This window comes from Onychomys torridus, unplaced genomic scaffold (genome assembly GCF_903995425.1).
Source record: "Onychomys torridus unplaced genomic scaffold, mOncTor1.1, whole genome shotgun sequence".
In the NCBI taxonomy this organism is placed as follows: Eukaryota; Metazoa; Chordata; class Mammalia; order Rodentia; family Cricetidae; genus Onychomys; species Onychomys torridus.
The window spans coordinates 482,660-498,652 of NW_023414046.1; positions in this window are offsets into that span (position 1 = coordinate 482,660).

Genomic DNA, 15,993 nt, shown 5'->3' on the forward strand with positions numbered 1-15,993 from the left:
GGATTAAAGGTGTGTGCCACCATTTTCTGGCCTCTGTATCTAGTGGCTGTTCTGTTCTCTGACCTCAGATAAATTTATTAGGTTGCACAATATTTTGGGGAACACAATACCACCACAAAGTCCTAGGCAGAAAACTAGTACCTGGTACAGAGAATTCAATTATATAGCCTCTGACTGGGAGCAGTATTATTTACCCATGTGAGACACCTTTGTTCAAAGTTTACTGTTAATTTGTAAGATACAGTGGGGAGATACATTTTAATCTAGGGAAAAAAGCTTGCCTGAAGATCAGAGGTCAGAGCTAGCCACAGGGTTAGCCATAGAGGTCAGACAGTGGTGGCACACATCTTTAATCCTAGCTCTCTGGAGGTGGAGGCAAAGATCCATCTGGATTTCTATGAGTACAAAGCCACATGGGCTACATATGATTATTCTAGTCTAAAAGAGAAACAGAACTGGGCAGTGATGTTATATCCCTTTAATTCCAGCACTTGGGATCACACACCTTTAATCCCAGCACTAGGAAGGTTGAAACAGGAAGTGATATGCCTGGAAGACAAAGGAATCTAAGGAGTGAAGAGACAAGAACTAGCTCTCTTTCAGCTTGAGGAGTAGGTGAGATAAGAGATGCTAGCTTTGGTTTGCTGTGCTTCTCTGATCTTTCAGTTTTCACCCTGATATCTGGCTCGAGGTTTTTATAAGACCAATTAGGATTCATAAAACATCAGGTGTCCAACTTTTGGGGCATGAATTCACAAAAAAAGCTGCTTGCCTTTGGCTTTGCAGCCACTGACTCAGACCAGAGAGAGCTACATGCAGCTGGAGTCTTCACCCTGCTTAGGCCAGAGTCCCTACCCTGCTGGCTAAGTTTCTGTTGCAGCCTATCTGCAGCAAACTTCTGAGTTCCAAGTGCCACAGGAGTTAGCTGCTTTTGCACATTGCCCTGTGCAGACAGCTGTCCCTTTTGCTTCTTTCCTTTCCTGGTGGGTTATGGCTTTCTCTGTATGTTCCTCATTGGTTTGTTGCCACACCATCATTGAATAATCATTGTAAGTTGGTTTCGTAAGTCAATTGGGATTTCTTAAAGAAGGAATTAAAGAGAGAGAATTTTTTTCCCACATTAAAAAGTAGGAAACACTATTACAATGGAAAGTGTTTGGTCTCTGTTTGCTAATATACTAGATGGTTTGAAAATGGAACAATTAAATGAGAGGATAACTAACATATGGGATTATGTAATGTCAATTATAAACATTATTGGTTTGATCATTCTTTTTTAATCCCTAAAAATTGTTGGTTTATACTAGTGACAAGATACAAGTCTTAGAAAAACTTATTAAAACAGGTCACAGAAATATACAGACCCAGAGAGAGGAATTTAAAGGAGAACCAATTTCAGCATTTCATTATAAGTTTACATAGAAACTGCCTACAGCTTTCAAACAGCTAGCCTGAATTTATCCAGTAACCTTACAAGAACTGCCAAATGATAGATATCCCCAAGAATATGTAAGAGTTGAATGGACTCCTGTGGAAATGTTAGATTTAAGTAGATTCAAGAAAGCAATTGTCTCATATTGCAAGCACTCACCTTTTATGAAGCAGATGTTAAACTTTTGGTCAATTTGTAATAGAATTATCCCTCAAGACTGGAGAGATTTGGTTACAGCAGTCTTGAAGCCTGGTCCCTAATTAGAATGGAGGACCTGGTGGAAGGATGAAGCTAAGGCCATTGAATAATGGAGTAGGGCTAGAGGTATTGAAATTTCCCAAAATCAACTTCTGGGAGAAGGCACTTATGCTGATGCACAAAGATAATCTTTATATGATGTGCACACCAGGGCTTTATGCCACACAGCAGCCTTGAATGCTTGGAACAGAATTGAAGTAGAAAAGAAAATTGAGTCATTTAAAAAAGTTATACAGGGCCCCAAAGAAATCTTCATTGATTTTTTTTTACAAAGATTGACTTCATGAGTAAGTAGAATGATACCAAATTCAGAAGCTAGACAAATAATAATTGAATCTCTGGCTTTTGAAAATGATAATGCACAATGCAAAATGGTAATTAGGCTATAAAAGGCAAGATCAGCCTCCTTGGAGGAATGGATCCAAGATAAAATAAATATTGAATCTCATGACCATGATGGTGCTTAGATAGAAGAGGTGATTTCCAGAGGTTTGAAAAAAATAGTAATGTCAAATGTTTCAATTGTAGTTAACAAGGTCACCTAACAGGGTAAATAGTGAATTCCAAGAAACAACATTTTTTTTCAAGGAATAATCCCAACAGAATGCCTCTCCCTTTTAGATTATGCAAAAGGTGTGGCAAATGAAGAAATGGACTAAGGAACATAGATCAACAAGGTTCAGACAAGGAAATCACTTGCCTTTGCTATCAGGAAATGCCCTGAGGGGCCTCTTGCTGGTCTTCATGTCAAATTCTTCTCAGTCCTTTCCAATTCATCATGGAAGAAACTTCTTCCCAGAGCAATTAAAAACCTAATGATTATTGTTAAAAAACATACTATTCTGGATGAAAGAACAGCTATAGAAAAGTGAACAAAATATTCAGGAGAAACCATAAAGCAATTTTTTGGGCAGACTTCTATAAATAAACAAAGACCAAACTTAAAAATATGAATAAATGATGTTGCAATTGAAGGTCTTTTAGACACAGGTGTGGATGTGACAATAGCCCCAGAATCTTGGCATCCAAATTGGCCTGTTCAAGAGATAAATGTTCAGCTTTTAGGGGTAGAAACATTATAAGTGAATCAGAGTGTGAGATTGGTTGAATCTATAGGGCCAGAATGACAGAGAGGAAAATTAAAGCCATATGTGGATAATATATATATAGCCAAGAATTTATAGGGATATGATTTGTTACAGCAGTGGAATACCCAGATTAACATTCCTCCAATTTCTGAAACAAACCATAAACTAACATATGTTTCTGGGGAAAATATTAAGAAGTCACCAATCATTCAGATTGTACAAGAAAAAGGCACAACAGCTGCTAGTCTTTCAAAGTCACCAACAGCCCTACTTTTAAGGTGGTTAATAGATAAGCCTGTAAGGGTTGAGCAATGGCCTTTAACAAAAAAGAAACTGCAGGCCTTAAAATAGGTGGTATAGGAACAGTAAATATTCAGCATATTGAAGAATCCATCAGCACTTGGAAATCTCCTATATTTGTTATTTTAAAAAATCTGGAAAATGGAGAGTTGTAACAGATCTAAGAGCTGTTAACAAAGTGATTCAGCCAATGGGCTTTCTATAGTCTGGAATTCCGTTGCCTTCTCTGCTATCTAAAGAATGGCATCTTGGGGTTGGGGGTTTAGCTCAATGGTAGAGTGCTTGCCTAGCAAGCACAAGACCCTGGGTTTGGTCCTCAGCTCCAGGAAAAAAAAAGAATGGCATCTTATAATTATGTATTTAAAAGACTGCTTCTTTACTATATTTTTACAAGAAAAAGACAGAAAAAAATTGCCTTCACAGTGAGTACTTATAATAATTCTCAGCCCATTAAGTGATATCAATAGAAGGCTCTCACAGGAAATGTTAAATAACCCAACCCTGTGCCAATACTTCATATGACATCCATTGGAAGTAATATGTAAACAATTTCCTCAATATATAGTTTACCATTAAATGGATACATTTTACTAGCTGATTCAAAGTAGATACCTTAGAAAGAATGTTTAAAAAAGTAAAAAAAGTTTGCCTCATTGGGGATTACAAATTGCTCCTGAAAAAAATACAAAGTGGAGATTCTATTAAGCATTTAGGATATAAAATAGGTCTACAAAAAATTAGACCCCAAAACGTGCAAATTAGGTGAGATCGATTGCAGGCTCTTGATGACTTTCAAAGATTGCTAGGAGACATTTCCTATTGATGGCTCACTATTGGGGTAAAAAATGATGAACTGAGTAATTTGTTCAAAACTTTAGATGGTGACAAGGACTTAAATAGTCCAAGAGAATTATCCACTGAAGCTGGGGGAGAATTGGCTTTGGTGGAAAAAAAGTACAGGGAGCACATTTGTATTGTTTGGTTCCAAAGCTTGATTGCATTTTGGTTATTTTACCCACTAAGCATTCTCCTTCAGGAATATTAATGCAGAGGGAAGATATTATCTTACAATGGATATTTTTTTACCAGATAAACAGAGCAAAAAATTAAAACATTACATGGAAAAGGTTTTTGAGTTGAATATAAAAGGAAAATTGAGACTTTGTCAGTTAGCAGAAATAGACCCAGCAGAAATTATAGTACCTTTTACTAATGATGAAATTGGCAAATTAAGGGTAGAAAGTGAACCTTGGCAAAGAGCTTGCAGTAAATTTTTTGGAGAGATTAACAGCAAACATCCCAAAAACAATAGAATTTAACTTATAAAGAGAGCAGATTGGATTCTGCCTGGTATTGCATGGGAAACACCCATATCTGGAGTTCATACATTTTATACAGATGCAGACAAACAAGGAAAGGCAGGTTACAAATCAGAAAATTTAAGTAAAGTGGTTCAAAGTCCTTATTGTTTAGTTCAAAAATTGGAATTATATGCCATTCTGATGGTATTAATAGATTTTTTTTTTTGGAATCTCTCAACATAGTTACTGACTTTCAGTATGCTGAAAGAGTGGTCTAATATTTTGAGACTTCAGAATTTATCCCTGATGAGTCAGAATTAACTTTGTTATTTATTCAGTTACAAGATATAATCAGGAACAGGAAACATTCCTTATATATAACTCACATTCAATCCCATACAGGTCTGCCAGGCCCTGTACCACAAAGTAATGATAAGATTGATAAACTATTGATAGGAAATGTGGTGGAGGCCTCAGAATTTCATTAAAAACATCATGTCAATAGTAAGGGTTTAAAAAAGGATTTTTCCATAACCTAGCAACAAGCCAAGGAAATTGTAAGGAAATGTCATTTTACATTTTACAACCAGACTAATATAATAAAGGCATTAGGTTTTAATTAGAAGAGGTGATAGTTCATCAACTGGCATGACAATTCAATTTAAACTAACTCATATGACTAATAAATGCTTTTCATTTTACCACATATTACTTGCCAAAAAGGAACCTCCCCAAAGTTAGGGTTAGGGAAGGGATTTATTTTTGTCTTTCAGGAGATTGAAGGCAAAGGAATCAGAAGAACACTGGACAAATAAGACATCTGAAGAAAAAGGACAAATCATTCAGAAAAAAAAAATGTCCCAAGAAAAAGAGTAAATTGGCCTATTGGTATATCACATATAAATTTTTATAAGTCTTCCTAAATGTTTGTTTCTGCTGTTCTCTACAGACACATAATGCAAATGGTTTTCATGTAGTCCCAGTTCAATTAAAATGAACTGGCTTGGGAGTTGGAGTGTGGCTCTCTCCTTCTCTAACTCCCGAATGTTTGTTGAAGTAAAATGCAAAATCTCTGTATTATGTCAGAAGAGCCACCTGATATGGAACACAAGAAAAAACAAAATAAAGGACTATCCTATTGCTACTAATTGTAGTTAGAGTTTTCCTGCCTGGCCCAGTCAGGACAAATCTCTCTTACCCACCAGTCCCACAGTCGCTCAGACCCAACCAAGAAAGCACACAGAAACTTACATTGTTTAGAAACTGTATGGCCATGGCAGGCTTCTTGTTGTCTGCTTCTTCTATCTTAAATTAACCCATTTCTGTTAGTCTATACTTTGCCACATGGCTTGTGGCTTACCAGTGTCTTTACATGTCGCTTTTCATGGCGGCGGCTGGCGGTGTCTCCCCCCAGCCTTCTACTTCCCAGAATTCTCTTCTCTCTTGTCCCGCCTATACTTCCTGCCTGGCCACTGGCCAATCAGAACTTTATTTACACAGAGCATTATCCACAGCAACTAATCTCACGATCCTTTGGTTTTATTTTAACTCTGTAAAACTTTTCTTAAGATATGAGTTTTATATCAAAATTTATAAGGTTATTATATATGTGTATATTAAATTTTTGTCATGATATTAATGATCATATAGAGTACCAATTCTAGAAAAAATTCTTCATCCAGCTTTCTGTACATGATTTTGGGTTTGACTCTCTATCAGTTTTCTGCAATGAGCTATGACCATGCCTAATAGTGACCATTAAAGTCTCCAAAAGGATGATGGTGCCCCACAATGACATTCCACCAATGATAATGCCACCAAGCTGACAAACACTATCCAAATATCTCCTCTGGACCAGAAACCACACCGGATAAATTTGAGATGGCTAGCTGAGATGATCCAGTCTTACAGACTACTCTAGCTAGGACTTGAGACATGCCCTGTACTTTCCCATTATGCAGAGACTAGACAACATATGATACAGCTACTTCTCTACAGACTTGACAGTTAACCCAAATTTTTCTTTTTAGGATCCCATAAAGATACCATCACCCCCAGATAGGAGGAAGTAAATTTAAGAACATGATATCCACATTCCTAAGAGGTTGGGTAGGTGGTTTTTGGTCATTTAATGGGTTATGGATGATTGTCATTGTTTAGGATGGTTGCTTACAAGTTGTTATTGGTAATGGTCAGGACAAAAGCTAAACAAAGGAGATTATATCCAGGCTTCTTGTTATGAAAAGAAAAAAAGGGGGGCATATAGATAGGATAAAAGGATAGATTATTGAATCTACTCTGAAAAGAAAAAAATGAATATAGATATGAGATAAAGTTAGATTATTGAATCTACTTTTAAAATGCAGCAGCTAGTTTTAATTATTTTAGATTGGATTGGATTTTTGTATATTATATGCAAATTGTGTACATTGATACAAAATTGAGATTATTTTTGTTGGAACACACTGTATGTACATTTCTACTCTTGTTCAATGTATTGTACCTATATAGTTCATTTAACAATATGATGCAAATTGCTAGTATTTGAAAGTTATTATTACAAACTAATTAGGATATAAATAAATGCAAATTACTAGTTAGTCATAACAATCAAACTTATACTCATGATAGGCATCTTTTCAAGCTCAAACAGAGATCTATTTTAAATAAACATATCATTTTCAAATACTTCAGCAATCTATAGAATATGTCATTAAAGATGTTTTAATAACAGATTTGTTGTTTTTTTTAATGACAATGAAACATGTCTGCTCCTGGCAGATTGAATCTACTTCAGAGAAGCTGATGGGCATCAAAGAGACTCCTTATGGAGTTTACTTTCTTTTTGGCAAAAGTTAGACACTGGGCAAGAAACTGCCCTTGCTTCGACTGCTGACATATGCTGTCCAAATGGACCAGCAGGACACGCAAAAAAAGAAAAAAAAGAAAGAAAAAAAGACTGCTGAAATTTGCCAAGACAAGGTAGGAAGGGCCTTCAGAATATTGTGTATAAGATATGCTAGGCCTGTAGGCTGAAGATGGATGTCCCAATGTTGGAGAGGAACCTTGGGTGATGCTGCTGTCATTGAGTCATTTGTACTTCTATAAATAAACCCTTTCCCACGCTCTTGTAAGATACACCAGTAAAATCATTGGTCCACATGACTTTAGAGATAAGTCAGTGGTTAAGAGCACTTGTCTGCTCTTTCTAAAGACTCATTTTGAAATCCCAGCACCCTTACATAGGCAGTCAATAAGTAACCTCACTCCAGGGCATCCTTTTCTCTCTTCTCACTTCATGGGACTGAAGGAACACACTTTGCATGCACTCATACATGCAGAAATAAACTCCCCTTAAAAAAATCCTCACTGGTTGATCAAGTTAGACTTCCTTGGTTTCCTAATGTTAATTTGTCATTGCTTCCTTATCTGTGGTAAGTAGATGTTTGTCATTGTTTCTACAAAAATAGTGTCATGGATCAGTTCTCTAATTGGCTCACACAGGAGTTAGGTGTTGTGTTTTTCTTCTTTCATTTTAATTATTCATTTATTTGAGAACATATACACTGATTTCAAAAGTTGATTCTCTACTTCTTACTCACTCAGCAATGTATGACCTCCTTCCCTCACATTGATGCCAACCTTGATCTATGCCTGTTGATGGCTTTGTAGCTAGGGTAACATGGAGGTTTAAAGGAGTCCTTGTCTGCATTTTCCTGCTAGATATGTGATCTTTTTTGTTTGTTTTCGTGTCACCTTGGGTTTGCTGCTGTTTGCTTTTTTGTTTTATTTTGTTTTGCTTTTTTATTTTAAATTTCTTAAGATTATAATATAATTACAACATTTTTCCTTTTCCTTTCCTACTGCCAAATCCTCGCCTATGCCCTTCCCTGCTCTCTTTTAAATTCAGGGCCATTTATTTCAGTAACTATTACTGCATATGTATATTCCTGTTGGGCTGTCATGGCATACTCCTTTATACCAGTACTTGGGAGGAGGGCAGGCAGATCTCTCTGTCTTTGATAAGCCTCAAGTACAGGCTGTGTTCCACGACAGCAAGTTCAACACAGAGAAACTCTACTTGTAAAACAAAACAAAAAAAAAAAAAAAAAAAAAAAAAACGGGGCTGGAGAGGTGGCTCAGAGGTTAAGAGCACCGACTGCTCTTCCAGAGGTCCTGAGTTCAATTCCCAGCAACCACATGGTGGCTCACAACCATCTGTAATGAGATCTGGTGCCCTCTTCTGTATTAATAATAAAAAATAAATAAAAAGTAAAGAAGCAAAGAAAAATACATATTCCTAAATATAAACTTCAATGTCCATATCATGTTACTTACATGTATGATTTCAATGTTGACCATGTGATATTGGATAACCAATTGCCCTACTCTTCCTGTGGGGAGACCATGTCTCCTGCTCCCAGCATCTTCCAGTTGCCTGTAGTTCTATGTGTAGGGTTGAGACCTTGTAGGCTTTCCCCCATCCACATTTGCATGTCCATTGTACTTGTTGCTTTGCTCACATTATATGGGCATATTGGTGGGCTGGTAGAGGTGTAGGTGTGATGGATACTTTTGCTTGTCAACATGATTACACCTGGAATGCACTACAATTCAGAAATTGAGGGCAACCTGTGAGAGATTATTTTTGCTTGGTTGAAAGAGGATAAATCCACTTGTAGTCTGGACCTTTGCGGTCAGAAGACACACACTTTGAAAATACTTGTTGCTGAAAGTTATACCTTTAATGTAGGCCACACCTTCTCCTGGAAGCCTATATAAGGAGAGGGAAGAATGAAGCTTTTGCTCCTTGCCTGCTTGTGGGTTCACTTTCTTACTAGCACATCCATTCCCTCACACGCACTGAAGCCTACTTCTTTGGGATTGCAGTATATACTGAAGATCAGCTAAAATAGCCAGCATTGCGGGTGGAGTAACAACAGGATGTTTGGATTTTCTGTTCACAGTTAGCCACTGATGGATTAGCTGGACAGAAGCCTGGAAGCAATTTCAATAAATTCCATATATATATATATTCCATGTAATATATGTATGGAGAGGGAGGGAGAGAGAGAGAGAGAGAGAGAGAGAGAGAGAGAGAGAGAGAGAGAGAATTCATTCTATTTGTTCTGTTACTGTAAAGCAACCTAACTATAAAGATTTTGGTACCAAAGTGGCTCTAGAAAAACAGAAGTATAAGGATGAATCCTTCAAGTATCTGGAATAGGATTTTCAATTTACCAGTACCATCAGGTACCGGAGCCTCTCCAGTTACTTCCTCTTCTGGGAGCATGGTGTGAACTATATTACAAAGTTAAGGACATAAATGCATTTGATTATCCTGATTTACCAGTTGTGAGTAGCAATATATTTGCAGACCCTGTATATGAACCTTTTGATGATTTGGGAGAAAATAAGGGAAGTGACATGGGTAGTTGCTCTCAGCATCTCTGAATAAATTATGAAGGACAGGGATGTGTTCTGATAAAAGTAACCAACTCCTAGCATTACAGAATACTGTGAAGGACAACAAAGAACTTAGTGATAAAATTGGCTTGCTCCAGATGCAAGTAAACAGTCTAAAGGTTTCTAAGTGTGCCCTGAAAGAGGATCTCTCCAGCAGCCACAGAAGCCAAGTTGCAGAAAATTAAACAGAAGCCCTCATTATAAGGTGGGCTTAACTACAGCAAAAATTAAAATCCCAGCTTCAAACAGTGTCGGTAAGGACAGTTGAAGTAAGAGCATTAATTGGTAAAGAATAGGATCCTACAACTTGGGGTGGGGATGTGTGGGAGGACCCTATTACAGTAGAGAACTTGAGTCTTCAGATTCTTAAGGGTTTAATCTCACCTGAGGAAGTAGTACCATGATCCCCATCCCTTGAAATATTGCCTTTTCCACATTTACTGAGGAAAATAATCCTTCATTGTCTGCTAAACCAGGAGTAACTTTCTCTGAAGGCAATGCCAGGCAAGATAATATTGCTGTTTCACAGGACCAGCAATAGTTGTTGCCTGTCGACCTGTTCAAGGCAATGCAGAATCCTGGAGTAGTGGTAGAAAGTGTAGTCCTTGAGGAGGCATGCGAAACTACTAAAAAGCTTAATAATTTTGCTAATTAATTCTACCATAAGTCTTGGGAATATGTGTGGGTATAGCATGATCCTAACTAGTCTTAATTAAAAAAAACCTGAAGTCACATATTTGTTTGTAATGTAAATAATAATAGGTCCAGCCTATATTGTTTAATTCACAGGGTCCATGGAAGAGTCTAACAACCAGCTGAGGATTCTAATCTTAGGAATATTGAATGAATCTAAGCACTATGAGTTCTTTAGTCCACTCACTTTATTCTCCTGCACAGTCTCTTTTCTGTTCTTATACTTAGCTTCTCTCAGTCCCACATGCTCTCAGTTTCTTCTACTCTTTTCTCATTATCCTACCTAGTTCTTTCCATCTTCATCCTCATCTTTGTTCTTCTAAATCAATTCTCCAAGTGCTCTCAGAGAACCAGTATATATGCCCACGCAGTAATTCTTTGGTAAAGCAATGTGAGGCTTGAAGTTTTCAGGGTCACAGAGAGAGGTGATAAGGATCCACACATAAAGCAATAATTCTCAGCTTCCAATTACAACCCCAAAGCAGAGTGACTAAAGGAATAGGGTCAACTAAAGGCATTAGATCAGTTAGGGAATTTATGTATTCAAACTGTAATCTAGAAATGGGTAGGTAAAACGTTCGGGGTCAATAAGTCACAAGAATGTAAACTATCTTTGATGCCACTATTCCCGCTCCTCCTGGCTGCAGCTGCTTTCTGATGGGGAGGGGACATATGCTAGGTGGGTAAGCCCCCATGTCAGAGCATGTAGCATTTGGTTGGTAAAAGCACTTTCGCTCAGAGTAATTACTGAGGAGAAAATCTGGCAGTAATTCCATAACGCCTTGCATGATGGTTTCCTCCAACAGAACCCTTAGTTCTGATAGGTTGACCTTCTGAACACCAGTTGTCACCTGCTGTATACTCCCAAGGTCTTTTGCTACCAGTGGCTCTCAATACGTGTAAAAGCTGAAAGATCAGAGAAGTAAAGGAGCAACTACAGTCACCTCTTACCTCTCCAATTCCTTAGACTGAAAATTCCTTTCTCCTTGCCTTATTACTTCCTCTCTTCACCCAACCATATCACTTCCTGTCTATCTGTACAGACCTACAGACCTCTATGGTTAACTAGTGGCTAACTCCACCCTCTTATCTCCAGATAAGCTTTATTTGTCAGAAAACAAACAAAATAGCACTACATTTCTCCCTTTTTGTCTAAAATAAAAAGAGAAGGTTATAACTAACATAGAAAAACTATACACTAACTATATACAAATATCATACAGGCAAGATTATATTAACAATGTCTAGTCCATTATCACCTGACAAATTCAGAGAAAATACTCCATTATCTATCCAGTTTTTTGGGACCTAATTCACTTTCTTTCCTAATTTGTATTATCAACCCCAAACTATCTTTTTACGTCTATGAACCTTATACACTTTACACCTCTTACATAAATGTCTTTTCTGAATTTGTTAATGAGGAAAACTATAACTATAAAGTCTTCAACTCCATCAGAGACCCAACAAGGAAATAATATTACCTGAGTGAGCAGAAAGTGCAAGCAAGCAACTTCCAAAAAAATGTGAGAAATTACAGAAACAACCAGCTGCCAGGATAGTCACCCAAGGTTCCTCTGTAATATTGGGGCATCCAACTTTGGCCTACCAGCCTTGCATACCTGACAGATTTTTCTGTGAAACAAGATATTCTAAAGGGCTGTCCTGCCTTATCTTGGCAAAGTTTGACAGTCACTTGTGTGTGTGTGTGTGTGTGTGTGTGTGTGTGTGGCCTACTTCTCCAATATGGACAGCACACTGTCAGTAGTCAAGGCAAGGGCACTTTCTTACCTAGTGGCTAACTTTTGCCACACAGAATGTAAACTCCATATGGAGTTTCTTCAGTGTTCATCATCTTCTCTGAAGAAGATTGGTGCTGCCAGGAGCAAACATGTTCCATTGTCATAAAAAAAGATCCTATGTTATTAAAACATTTTAAATGCCATATTCTGTAGATCTCTGAATTGTTTGATGATAATGACTATCTAAAACACATCTGTTTTACCTTGAAAACATACTTAATATAACTACAAGTTCAATTATAATATGTGACTAATTAATAATCTGCATTTCATTATTATCCTAAATAGTTTGTAACAATAACTTTCAAGGACTAGAAATTTACATTACATTGTTAGATGAGCTGTATAGGTGCAATACCTTGAACAAGAGTAGAAATGTATGCACAGGGTTGGGGATTTAGCTCAGTGGTAGAGCTCTTGCCTAGCAAGCGCAAAGCCCTGGGTTCGATCCTCAGCTCCACATACAAAAAAAAAAAGAAAAAGAAATGTATGTACACTATGTTCTAAAAAAATAGTCTCAAATTTGTATCAATATAGAAAGATCCTTATCAATATTAAATATTAAAATAGTTGCTTTCTTGGCTTAAAAGTAGATCCAATAATATACTCTTTTATCCTATTTCTCTATCTCCATTTTTTCTTTTCAGAGTAGATTCAATAATCTACCATTATATCCTATCATATCTATATCCTCCTTTTTTCTTTTCAAAACAAGAATTCTGAATCTAATCTCCTTTGTTCAGCTTTCTTCCTGACATTTACCAATAACAACATGTAACAAACCACCCTAAACAATGGCAAATATCCACAACCCAATGAAAGACCAAAAACCACCCACCCCACCTCTTGGGAATGTAGGCATTGCGTTCTTAAATTTATTTCACGCTGTTTGAGGGCAAGAGCATCTATAGGGGATCCTGAAAAAAAATTGTGTTAATTTCAAGTCCTGGGAGGGGTATCTATATCACTTGTTGCCCAGTCTCTTTGTAATGGGAACGTACAGTGCTTGTCTTAAGTCCTGGCTAGAGTAGTCTGTGAGGCTGGTCATCTCAGCTAGCCAACTAGAAATGGTCCTGAGAAGTTTGTAGTCCAAAGCCTATTTTAGGTGGTATTTGTTAGATAGTGGTGTTATCATAGTCCTGGTGGAATCATCATTTTGGAGACTTCAAAGGTTGCTGTTAGGCATAGTCATGTTTCACTTCAGAAAACTTCAACATTTTAAATGTCATAGGCAGCAGATCTCAAAGAGGTTAAAGAATCAATATTTGTTATGTACATCCAGAGTTTAAATACTTAATCCCTAGTTACCTGATAGAGGTGCAAAGCTGAAATCATGCACAGGAAGCTAGATGAAGCCTTTTTCTAGAATTAGCTAGTATTTTATATGACCATTTATACCATGACAAGAAGTTTAAAATACATACATATGTAAACATATACATATATATAAATCTTATCATTTTAAGATAATATTTATGCCTTAAGAAAAGCAGCTAAAGAGTCAAAATAAAACCAAAGGATTATAAGATTAGTGACAATAAAATAGTCCCTAAATTTTGGTTTATCTTTGGTCCCATACCAGGTTGCTTTTCTTACAAGAGACCGAGATTTTGGATTTTACTTTAATAAGCATTCTTGGGTTTAGAAGATAGACCCACACTCCAGCTCCAAAGCCAGTTTTAATTTTCAATTGAACTGGGACTACAAAAAGATCATTTGTGGGGTTGGGGATTTAGCTCAGTGGCAGAGCAAGTGGTAGATCATCTGCGTTATGTGTCTGCAGAGAACAGCAGAAACAAACATTTGGGAGGGTTTATGAGATTTTATCTTGTTGAAAATGTGATATATCAATAGCCAATTTATTCTTTTTCTTTGAACTTGTTTTCTGGATGACTTGTCCTTTTTCTTAAGATGTCTCATTTGTTCAGTGGTCTTTGGATTCCTTAGCTGAATGCCTTCATTCTCCTGAAGAGACAAAAAGAAAGCCCCATCCCAATCTTAACTTCGGGGAAGTTCCCTTTTGGCAAGTTATATCTGATCAAATGAGAAGCATTTGATAGTCGTAGAAGTTAGTTTAGATTGAATGGTCATTCTGTTTGATAAACTATGACCTTAGATCTTCCCTTTCTCTGGGAAGGAGTTTCCTCCATGGTGATAGGAAACTACTGAACTGAATTTGGAATGAGGGTTTCTGGCATCAATGTGTTTCTCAGTGGTAAAGGGTTACCTTGACACTTCTTTTTTGATCTACATTCATTTGTCCAGTGCTTGCCCTTACCACACCTTCTGCATCATATAGATAGGGGAGTTCTGTTTGAATTATGCTTAGAAAAAACTTTTTTTTTTTTGAGCTGAGGATCGAACCCAGGGTCTTGCACTTGCTAGGCAAGCGCTATCTATACCACTGAGCTAAATCCCCAACCCCAAAAAAACTTTTTTTGAGGAACACTCTGCTTACAATCCCTTTTTAGGTGACCTGTTTACTGCAATTGAGACACGTGACATATTTTTCTTCAAACCTCTGGAAATCCGCTCTTGATACAAGAATCACCATGGTTATGAGAATCAATATTGATTGTATCCTAGATCCATTCCTCCAAGGGTGCTGATGTTGCTTTAATGGCCTAATAACCCTTTTGCATTAGCATTTTCAAGTGCCAGAGATTCAATTAATATTTGTGTAGCTTCTCAATTTGGTGTCATTCTATTTACTGCTGAAGTCCATCTTTGTAAGAAATCAGTGTAGGTTTCTCTTGATGTATATATATCTTTAGTAAATGACTCTTTTTTAGTTTGTTTGTTTTGTTTTTGTTTTTTGAGACAGGGTTTCTCTGTGTAGCTTTGCGCCTTTCCTGGAACTCACTTTGGAGACCAGGCTGGCCTAGAACTCACAGAGATCCACCTGCCACTGCCTCCCAAGTGCTGGGATTACAGGCGTGCGCCACCACCGCCTGGCTAAATGACTCAATTTTCTTTCCTACTTCCTCAATTCTGTCCCAAGCATTCAGAGTTCCTGCAATGCATAGAGCCAAAGTGTGGTCATCATATATAGACTGTCTTCATACATCAACATAATATTCCTCTCCAAGAAGTTAGTCTTAGGAAATTTCCATACCTCGAGCCCTATTTCATTGTTCAATGGTCTTAGCTTCATCTTTCTACTAGGTCCCCCATTGTAAGAGGACCAGGCTCCAAGACTGCTATAACCAAATCTCCCAGTCTTGAGGGATAATCCTATTACAAGTTGACCATGAGTTTAACATCTGCTTCACAAAAGGTGAATGCATGCCATATGAGACTATTCCAATAAACCCCTGTTGTGTTCATCACCATTCATTTTGCTTGGGACCTACTGAGACTACCCAGGGCCACATGTGAGACTGCGGGTTTGGAGCTGTGTGTTGGAGCCTGGTGGGCTCATCAGAGGGCTACAGCTAAAGGCAGTGATTCTCCTACAATCCATCCATACTCAACATTTGAGAGGTAAAGGTAGGCCCTGTGGGACTTTCCCTTTCCTAGACTGCTTGTGGTCTAATGTGAGGTCCATGCAGGTCAGCACAACTGCTGTTAATTACTGATTACAACAGCTGTGTGGAGTCTAGAGAATGGGATGTCTTAGTTCTTCCTCCTCTTTCCCTTCTTGTTCCTTTTCC